Raw genomic sequence first — 10623 nt, 5'->3', positions numbered from 1 at the left:
TCAATTGTCTAAGTCACATCAGGTCACTTTGATTCACTTACTCAGACTTTATCATGTCCAAGCGACCAACTGACATCAACTGTCACGCTTTGACTTGACCGGGGCAATTAAACCGATTGCACCAGATTGTCCAACCAATTTTGATCAATTGTATAGCATCAATCCAAACCCCACACTACATCTGCTATGTATCTCTTGCATGACCTCAGGGTACTCGCTGGCTTGTTGTTTCTTCATATTCACTCCATTTTCTCCCATTCTTTCATCATTAGTTCTAATTTCTTCTATTCTACATCCCCTCCACTTTTCATCCTTTTTCGAGAGACCGCCCGATTTTTTTTCAAAAAAATTCGGCCCATCTCTCGAGGGGGCATACCACCCATTAAATTTACATTTTATGGGGCATTTCTTCACACCTATTTTTCTTTCTTTGAAACGACGCGATAAACTGCACCGTCTCAAAGAGGGGCAAATGTAGTCACATAAATCTGTCCACTTAATTAAATGAATACTTAGTATTTATTTGATTATTTAACCATCAATTAATAATTAATTAAATTAATATTTAATTAATTCATCTTAACCCTCTTCTCCTATTAATTAAATAAATTATTCAATTTATTTGATTTAATTCACTTAACCAAATTCATACCATTAATTAAATAAATAAATCATATTTGTTTAATTAAATCTTCTCTCACATTTAAATAAATAAATCATTTATTTAAATCACCTTTATCCTCCACCCACTTGTATTTTCCTACAAAAGCAAGTTGCACAACTATTTTAAATAAATTATTTATTTAAAATCCTATTTATCCTCACCCACTTGAAACCTTTAATGGTTTCCCTTAAAGTATTCAAACTTGATGGCTTCCTTCTATAGTCTTCTTAAGACTTTAATGGTTTTCCTTAAAGTCTTCAAGCCTTTAATGGTTCCCCTCAAAGTCTTCAAGCATTTTAATGCTTTATCTTCCTTTTTCTCATTTAAATAAATTAATATTTATTTGAATATTTATCCAAATACAACTTGCACACATTTATTGAAATAAATGAATTTTTATTTTAATAAAATCCTATTTTCCCTCACCCACCAAATCCACTTGCAAAATCTAATCCCCTTCTAGATTCTTCTAACCCCTTCCTAATTAACTTAATCCATCCCCTAATTATTGTCACATTCCTAAGCAAAATGGAGTCACTTCTCAAAGCCTAAAAGTCTTTGATAACCATTAAAGGCTTTCAACCTTCAACCACTAAATGTCTCAAAGTCTTGGATAACCTTTGAAAGCTTCCAACCTTCAACCACTAAATGGCTCAAAGTCTTTGATAACCATTGAAGGCTTTCAACCTTCAACCACTTAATCCCCAAAGTCTCCAATAACCATTAATGGTTACCTCAAACCCTCCCACATGGTTAAAACATTTGTTTTGACTCAACCTCTACCCAACCCAAGGGTCTCATCAAGCCTTTAATGCTTTGACCATGATTATCTCTTAATCATTTGCACAAAGGTTTATCCTTGCATTAACTCCTAATCCAGTGGGTAATCCTAATTTAGGCTTGACCCTTACCTTCTAGATAACCATGAGGTCTCCTCAGGCATTTAATGCCTCCAACCTCTTCTCTCAACCCAATCTTATGTTGACACTTGTCACCATTTCATTGGTGCAAATTGTGCACATGGATCCCCAACTTTCAAGCTTGACCCTTGATTAAACCTTTCAATCCTGGCCATCCATTGCTCCATTTTTCCTATAAATAGAGCCCATTCCTTCATAATCCAGATCCTGAAAACTTGTATGCATTTAGGCTATAGACATTTTTAGAGAGCATTTAGCATAAGCAATCTAACATCTTATCATTTTTTGTTAAAATATATCATTTTAGCATCAATAGCATAGTATTTAGCTTTTCATTTCATATTTGAAGCTTAATATTAAATCTCAATCCTCCATAAGCATCCATAGTGCAAAAAGCTGCTGAGAGCTACACTATTTTGGAACTTGGAGAGGAGAGGAACAAGGGAGAAGGAACTAAGAGTATGTTAGGAGGTATTTGGAGATGCCTCATCATGTTTGCTTTGATAGTTAAATATACTTGCATGCTTGTAGTCTCTCTTTTGGTATGCCTTTTTAGATTAGTTTTCGATTGACTAACACTAATGTTTTGTGTGTTTTTGTGTTATTTGATCGTAGACTAATCTTGTGCCATTTAGGAGGGCATCAATTTCTATTTTTATTAATTTTTTATTTATTTTTTAAACTTAGAGAAAGATAATTACACATACAATTCACATTCAAATGTGTATTTTTTAGCTTATATTTGTGCAACTTACTCTTTCTAAAAGTAGTAGACGGATTATTTTTTGTGACCACATATAACATCCAAAGATGAACTACCAAAATTTAGACAAAATGAATCATCAACTAAATATAAATTGATAAATATTAATTTATGCTATGTGTTTTACCCTTAATTCTATGAAATGACTTTATTGGTCTAAAAAAATGAACAATTGATTTTAAGTTTTTGTTTAGCCTTGTCATACTCTAGAATCACTTAAATAAATGCTAGCTACTAGATATCATAATGAATAGTTTGAAGGGGACATGTCACCAAATGTAAATGAAATAATTTCTTAACTTTTAAGTTTCACATTTTTTTAGAACATCTCATATTTTCTAAAGTGATTTGTTATGAATATTATTTATTCCTAAAGATTAAAAGATTTATTAAATATTAATTAACTTGACTCTTTTAATTGTATAATTATTTTGAACTATCACACAAAATTCTTACTACATAGACACACTGTTAGCCCCACTGCCAAAGTATTGAGAAGTTAAATGTTCTAATCGCTGGTATCAGCAATAATTTTAAAGCTTGCTGAGTTAATCCTAAATTTAGCCATGGGTAATGCCAACAGTGGATTAAATGCTACTATTTTTTACGTCCAAACTTACCTGCCAATCACATTCTATTGAAAATTTCTAAAGCTATTTTAGCAAATCCGTTTTCTTCCTATCCTGTATATGAGATCATATTTCTTTGAGGTATTCTGTGAAACGGTTCACGTGCATTGTCTAAGCTTATACATTTTGCATACATGTCTGCCAGGACAATTGCAGCTACATCGCCAGACAAAATTCCTACATTGTTTATTCATAATGTTCAAACGCATTTTCGCACAGGATTGAAAGTATCTGAACGCTCTTAATCAAACGCATTTTCTGCATATCCTGCAATCATAGCACTCCATGGGACCACATTTCTTTGAGGCCTCTGGTCAAACAGTTCAGGTGCCTTTGTCTGTACTTCCACATTTTTGTCATTTTACAGTCATGCCCTTCCGTTATGTTCTGATGGATGTATACCCTCTTCGGAAGCTCTGCCCCCATTTTGGCACAGGCATGGAGTACGCTGCAAATAAAAATAGAGGTAGATGGAAATCTGTCTGTTGCGTACGATGAAACTTCTAGCGGGAACATTTCGAATTTGAAAGTTAACGGTGAAGTTTATTTGAACGGAACGGACAATAATGGAATGTCTAAGTGGAAAGAATGGGCCCCACAGCCACCTAAGTGGTCAAGGCTTAGTGTGTGCTGTTTAGCTGTTTAAGGCTGGCCAAATCAAACATAGGAATGCAACCACTCATTAAAATCGGGTATTCACACTTGAAAAAATGCCTCTCCGTTTGTAACTTATGTAAATTATGCAGATTTGATATGACCAAATCTAAGGTGCCTTCACCTAACGATTTCCAGCAACATCCAGCACACAATAAAAGACTTCTCAACAGCAAGTTTCAAAAAAAAAGCAACTGCTTGAGATTTGCAAAGTCCATGTGTGTTTGCTGAACTAACCAGGCAATAATATAATTGACTTTTGGCTGCAATGTAGTGGCGTGGCAAACTTGACATTTAATATTTGACAGTTTCTCATAAAATAGAAAAATAAATGAAAAATATTATCAAAATGGATGTCAACAATACAAATTTGTTAGAGATATTATAAAGAGAGAATATGTCTCCCACTCCTCTTCTAGCCCATGGTCTTTTTTGGATCCTCTAATGCTGGTGTTTATTCCACTATTTCTAGTTTGTCTACCATTAGTGGATATTTCTTCATTTTTTGGAGATTCATTTGTTGTTGATGTGACATTTATTCAAATGTTTGCATGGTGGAGGATCTATGGTTGGTTCCTCTCCAATCATTTCTCTTACTAGTTTTTCCTCTTCTCTTTCTTTGGTTAGGAATCTTATGATTCAATGTGCTTTGTTGCCACTGTAGTGGCTTTAGGGGGAGGTTTAGAGCAATGTTTCTTTTAATAAGGTTTGATTTGTATATTCTATTGTTTATGGCCTCATTTCAATGATCTTAATCATTAGATTTTCTAGCAATAGTAACTTATAATAGAAGATAAAATCAAAACCTACCTTCGTGTTAAGGGTTTCTTTGTTGTTGTTTTTTATTCTATTATGAATAGAGATGTTGTCTTTGATGGTCACTCTTAGTTTTGAGGCGTAATGCCCTTTTGTTGAAACCTTGGGATTCTTTAACCTTTAATCCTCATACTGAATCTTTCAATGTGTTGCCTATTTGGATTCACCTCTCTAATGTATCCATTCATTTTTTGTATGAATCTAGCTTCTTGGAAATTAGTAACTCTTTGGGTTGCTTCATCAACCCTGTGGAAATATGCTACTACAAACTTCACACATACCACCTTTTCCCATGATTTGGTTGATTTTGATTTTTCTAAAGCTCTCCTATCTGAGGTGGTTTTTCAATTCTTGGAGCCAATCATTAGATTTTGGGGGAATTCCCTTTTGTTATAGGTATTGATTTATATGAGGCGTTTGAATTCTTTTTTCCCAAGCCTTGAGGTTTTTTGATCTTCCCCTTGGTGGAAGAATGTTTTTTGTGAACACTTTATAGTTGATGCATCATATTCAAATTCTTAGGCTCTCAAATCTCCTACAATTTGTGGGGAGGTGGTCCCTCCTCTACTTAAGGTTATTGATGTACCATTTTTGGCTTCTCCCTCTCTTTTGATGGGCGGTGGTGATTTGGATTTTCGTCCCACCACTTGTTGATCCAAGGTTTCAATTTGGAGAAGGTTTCCCCTCCTCCATCTTCTATTTCAGAGGATTTCAATATGGTTTTTCTTAGATAGCATTTTAAATAAGAAATAAAAGTCTGAAACAAAACATGTGTCTCAAATTCAAGTTAAGAATGTTTTCTCTTCTAGATCTAATTATGGGCTTGTGTAGTTATTTTTTGGTAGCTTTGTTGCACCTGTGTTTTTTGGCTAGTTGTGTTCACTATCTTTGATGAGGAAGGATATGGACCCTTTCAAAAAATCCTTCTTACCTTAATTAAAAAAATACAATTTCAACAAGATGAGGCAATACAATAACAACCAACCATGCATTATAAGAAAATAAAACAATGATACCTTACCCTTTTATTCATGACAAAATATCATAGTCAATGCAGTAAACATAATGAGGATGAATTGCACAAACTATATATCCTTAATTCCATGATGCTCTATCTCAGTAGGGAAAAATATTGTGAAAACCAAAAGAGTCAAATAGTGCATTATTCAAATATGATATATACATATAAAATTGATATCATATTATGAAGTATATACAAATTGAAATATAAATGACAAACACCCAAATGTCAATTATGATTATCAGTTATAAATAAACAATGTATACACTTGTTATGAATCAAATTTGTATATGAAATAATAATATTTTCTAATAATTGCAAATAACATTCGAAATGTAAATACATCAAATCTCAATAGTTGTGCACATATTTTTAAAGTTGTTAGAAGTCAAAATATTAAACGGTTCAGAAATGAGGTGATTTAGGGAAAAGTAATAGCAATATCTATGGAGGGAAATGCACATGTGATGAAACAACACTTCCATAGGAAGCATCCACATCCATAAGATAAATAGAAGTGAAAGCATCAAGCATGAGGTGTTTAGATGGAACAAGGTGTAGGAACTCATCAAAATGGGTAAGACATACATGAATAGAAGATAAAGATAATGTAGTATGAGAATCTATGATAAAAAAATAAAAATAAAAGTATCATTGAAGCATAAACAAGGGTGAGCGATTTATTGATCAAAGAGAGGTCACACAATAAAGGCTTCAAGCCCTAATAAATGATATGTCAAAAAAGAGAAAATCTAAACAATAATTAGATTTATGATGGAGAATAAATAAATATATTATAATCGCTACTTAACATCTTTTACAACATTTTTTTCTAAAAATACATTTCTTATATTAATAATTAATTGGATCTACTCTGCTTGCACATTCTAAATTTTCAATTTCAAACATCTATACAAACATGTAAATCGCTAAATATTGAGGAAACCCATTCCACAAATGTGCCATTAAGGAATTTAGTTATGGCAAGCTTAATTGATCTAACCTGGACATGACTGCTTAACACGATCTATTCCAAGGCATCGTCACCAGACAATCTGCACATCCAGACAAGATTTTAGGGATTTTTTCTTCCCTTTCTCTTTTTTTAATTTAGGTTTTATGATTTGTGTTAAAAATTCAGTGTATTTCTTTGTAGGTTAACTAACCGGTTTTGTGCAGGTCATAACAATATTTATGTCACTATTAATGTACTAAATTGATGAGAAAATGACAAGCAGGAAAAGGCAAAAACAAAACAAAGGCGAACCTTTAAAAGAAAGTAGAAAATTCACAGAATCAAAAAGCAGAGGCTCATAGTTTGAGTCAAACCATAGATGTTTCCAATGAGATCAATGAAGATGTTGAATTAGTGAACGAAATGGCAATAATCTCCATAAGGATCCCCATGATAAACCATTATGGATCTGCATATATAATCTCCAAATGGATTATTAGGCTGGGGAATGTATGGAGAAGATTAGGCACAATTATTAATATCAACATGGATATAATTGGCAACGTCTATCCAACACTCATATTGTATCATTGGTCATATTTAATAATTAATTAAAAAATAAACATCTGTTCTATTTTAATTATTAATTAATTAGAAAACATGATCAATGGTACAATATGAGTGCTACGTAGACAGAGGTGATATAATTCAGATAGATTCATACCATTATGCAAGAATCAAGATTGTCATAGTTAGGCTGGACTCGGGTGGTTGAAATTGAAGAAGATTGTCCTGCTTTTGCTCAAAATGCAAAAGCAAAAATCACAAAGTAGAAGATTATAAGCAAAAAGCTACAAAATTTCTATGGAAGTCAAAGGTAAAGACTCCCAAAACAAGGCAAAGATCGAAACAAGGAAAGAGTTTGAAGAGGCAATCCCTAGAACGGGCATGTGTCTCCTCTCCACAAGACATAATGGATGAGCCAAATTAGACTATTTACAATTGAAAGAGATCCAAAAGTCTGTAAAGGTGACTTAAAGGGACCCTGATTATTTAGAGCCACTTAGTATGAATAATCACAATAATTTGGTAGAATATAATAAAGAGGATATATCAGACAACAAAGTGGAACAGGATGGTATTGAAGCAGAGGGTTAGAGTGAGCAAGAACAAGATGATTTGGGAATCACCGATTAGTGATGTATAAGTCAATCAGGTTCAAGGACTCGAGGCAAATTAGACTATTTACAATTGAAAGAGATCCAAAAGTCTGTAAAGGTGACTTAAAGGGACCCTGATTATTTAGAGCCACTTAGTATGAATAATCACAATAATTTGGTAGAATATAATAAAGAGGATATATCAGACAACAAAGTGGAACAAGATGGTATTGAAGCAGAGGGTTAGAGTGAGCAAGAACAAGATGATTTGGGAATCACCGATTAGTGATGTATAAGTCAATCAAGTTCAAGGACTCTAGGCATAACGAAATCTCGAAAGGGTAGGGGTAGAAAATTTGGCAAGCAAAAGAGGGAAGAGGAAGCAGTAGAAATAGGCTACACTAACATTGAGAAGTTCATCACTTTATCCAATGAAGGAGAAGCTTCCCTTGAAGAGAAATGAAGATATCTATATGGAATGTCAAAGGCTTAAATGCGTCCGACAAAAGATGCATGGTAAAGCATCACCTGGAAAAGAATTCATCAGATATCATTATGCTACAAGGAACTAAATTGACATTATAGAGGTGAAAATTTTTAAGAAATTTTATGGATTTGATGTAGGAGCATCCACGATGTAAAAGCAATCTTGCATTACCAAAAATTATTATTTATTTGTTAATAAGGGCTATTTTTGGTAGGATTACTATTTTCAATAAGTTGTCAGTTTTGCAAAATCTTACATAGACCTCCTAGATAGTAAATTGGAGATAATGGTGAAGGAATTATCTCAATATCATGTAGCGTTTGGGAGTTATTCAATTTTTCTAAAAATTTTCTCTAATAAAACTTCAAATATTTTTTTGAGGGTCTTAGAAGCCCCGAATTGGGCCGAAAAGAGTGTATATTATAGATTTGACGTAAGCATGGTGTAGATCTCTTCGCAAGCTTTCTGATGATGTATGATAATTGAAAATCCAACAGTCGGATTAAAAGATATGGCTTCTATAAGTTGTGCTACTTTAGGAAAAAATAAAAAATAAAAAATTCTCAAAATATTCCAAAACCCATTTTGGGCATATTCTTGGCATATTCCAATATAGGGAAATGGAATACATAAGTGGTCGGTCTCAAAAGGGGGAGTTACACTTTTCAAAACTAGGTGATTAAACTTCACAATATAAAGAAGGCAAAAGGGGTTTACATGGGGGCAGTTCCAGTAGTGCAAATCATGGCTCTAGCTTGCATATTATTGTAATGAAAGTGCCCACGTGGTTGTTGCATAACATTATTTTCTGAATATTGTAATTTTATTTCATTGAGATAATAGAAAGCAACTATTTCTTTCTTGCATTTTTTTGTCTATTTTCTTTGGTTTTGTTGTGTGTTTGGGTTTATAAGGGGAGTACCCATCATTAGGATCCTAGGAGGGTTGCTTTCAACCAACCAAAGGATTGTTGGTGGTTTGGCGATACTTTGGGAAAATGGGAATATAGAAATAAGATTGTCTCATTCTAAGGTGAACTAGATGGAATGTCAGGTGAAAGAAACCAACTCAAAAAGAAGTTTCATGCTATTCAATGTTTATGAACCAACAAAAAAGGAACACAAAAATTTGGTATGGACTAAATTAAGAGACATAATTTAGATGATGAGCTATAACAACTGCATCGCGAGGGAGATTTTAATGCAATTCTAGATCTTATAAAAAAAAGTGATGAACATAATAGAATTAACAAAACTATAATGGACTTTAGAGAATTTGTGGAGGACACAAGAGTGGTGGATTGTCCTACTTCAAACGGTCTCTACATGTGGACCAATTGGCAGTCTCGCTTTACCAATATTGTAGAGTGACTTGATAGGATTTTTTCGTCCCAAAGTTGGAGGGAGAGGGGAAGCCTAGCTGAGACATGGATACTCCTTGTATCAATTTTGGATCACTATCTAGTTATGCTAGAGATCAAAGAGAGTAAAAGACCAACCAAATCATATTTTAAATTTAAGAATATGTGTTGGCAAATTGAAAGTCTTGTGCCAACAATTGAACAATGGTGGAAATAGTTTAAAATTGAAGGGACGATGAGTTATGTATTCTACAAAAAGATGCAATTCATAAAATCAAAGCTTAAGGAATGGAATATTGAAGTCTTCAAAAATATTTTTCAAGAAAATGAGAGTTTAGAATAGGAATTGGAAGAAGTGAACAATAGAGTAATCGGGAAAGGAATGTTCTATGGGAATTACATCAAGGAGAAACAACTCAAATCCCAATACTCTAAAATCCTAGCTCAAGAGAAGATAATTGGCAAGATAAAGCTCATGAAACATGGTTAAGATTGGGAGATTCAAAATCCAAGTTCTTCCACTCATCAACTCGAGCCTGATGGATACAAAATAAAATTGAATGCATTGAGTCAATCAAAGGCAACTTGTTGTGGGATAAGGAATCTATTGAGAGAGGAGTAGTGGAACTTTATAAACAAATCCTAGGTTCTTTAAATAATGAGGACTATGAGTTGGATTCCCCAATCCTCTAGAGTATCCCAAAATGTTTATCTGAGGCAGAAAATAGAATGCTAAATGAAGAGATAATTATGGAGGAGGTTCAGCTGGCTACTTTTTAGATGCACCCAGAGAAATCACTAGGCCTGATAGATTTTCTGTTTCTTTCTATCAGAAGTGTTGGTTCTCTATTGGGGAGGATGTATGGCAAGTGGTAAAAGACTTTAGAATGAAAAAAAAATTTGTAAAAGATTTGAATACTACTGTAATTACTATGCTTCTAAAGAACAACTACCCCAAGTCTTTTGGTGACTATCACCCAATTTCACTATGCAATTCGTTGTATAAAATAATAACGAAGGTATTGGCTAATAGGTTGAAGAAAGTTTTGAACTCAGGAATATCAGAAGAGCATAATGGCTTTTTCCCTAGAAGGGAGATTATAGACTTGACATTATCTTGGCAAATGAAGTGGTTCACATGATGGTTTCAAAAAAAGTAAAGGGAATGATGATTAAATTAGATGTAAGAAAAGC

Source organism: Cryptomeria japonica, chromosome 8 (genome assembly GCF_030272615.1).
Source record: "Cryptomeria japonica chromosome 8, Sugi_1.0, whole genome shotgun sequence".
NCBI lineage: Eukaryota > Viridiplantae > Streptophyta > Pinopsida > Cupressales > Cupressaceae > Cryptomeria > Cryptomeria japonica.
The sequence above is the reverse complement of the archived record's forward strand: the minus strand, read 5'-3'. Positions refer to the sequence as shown.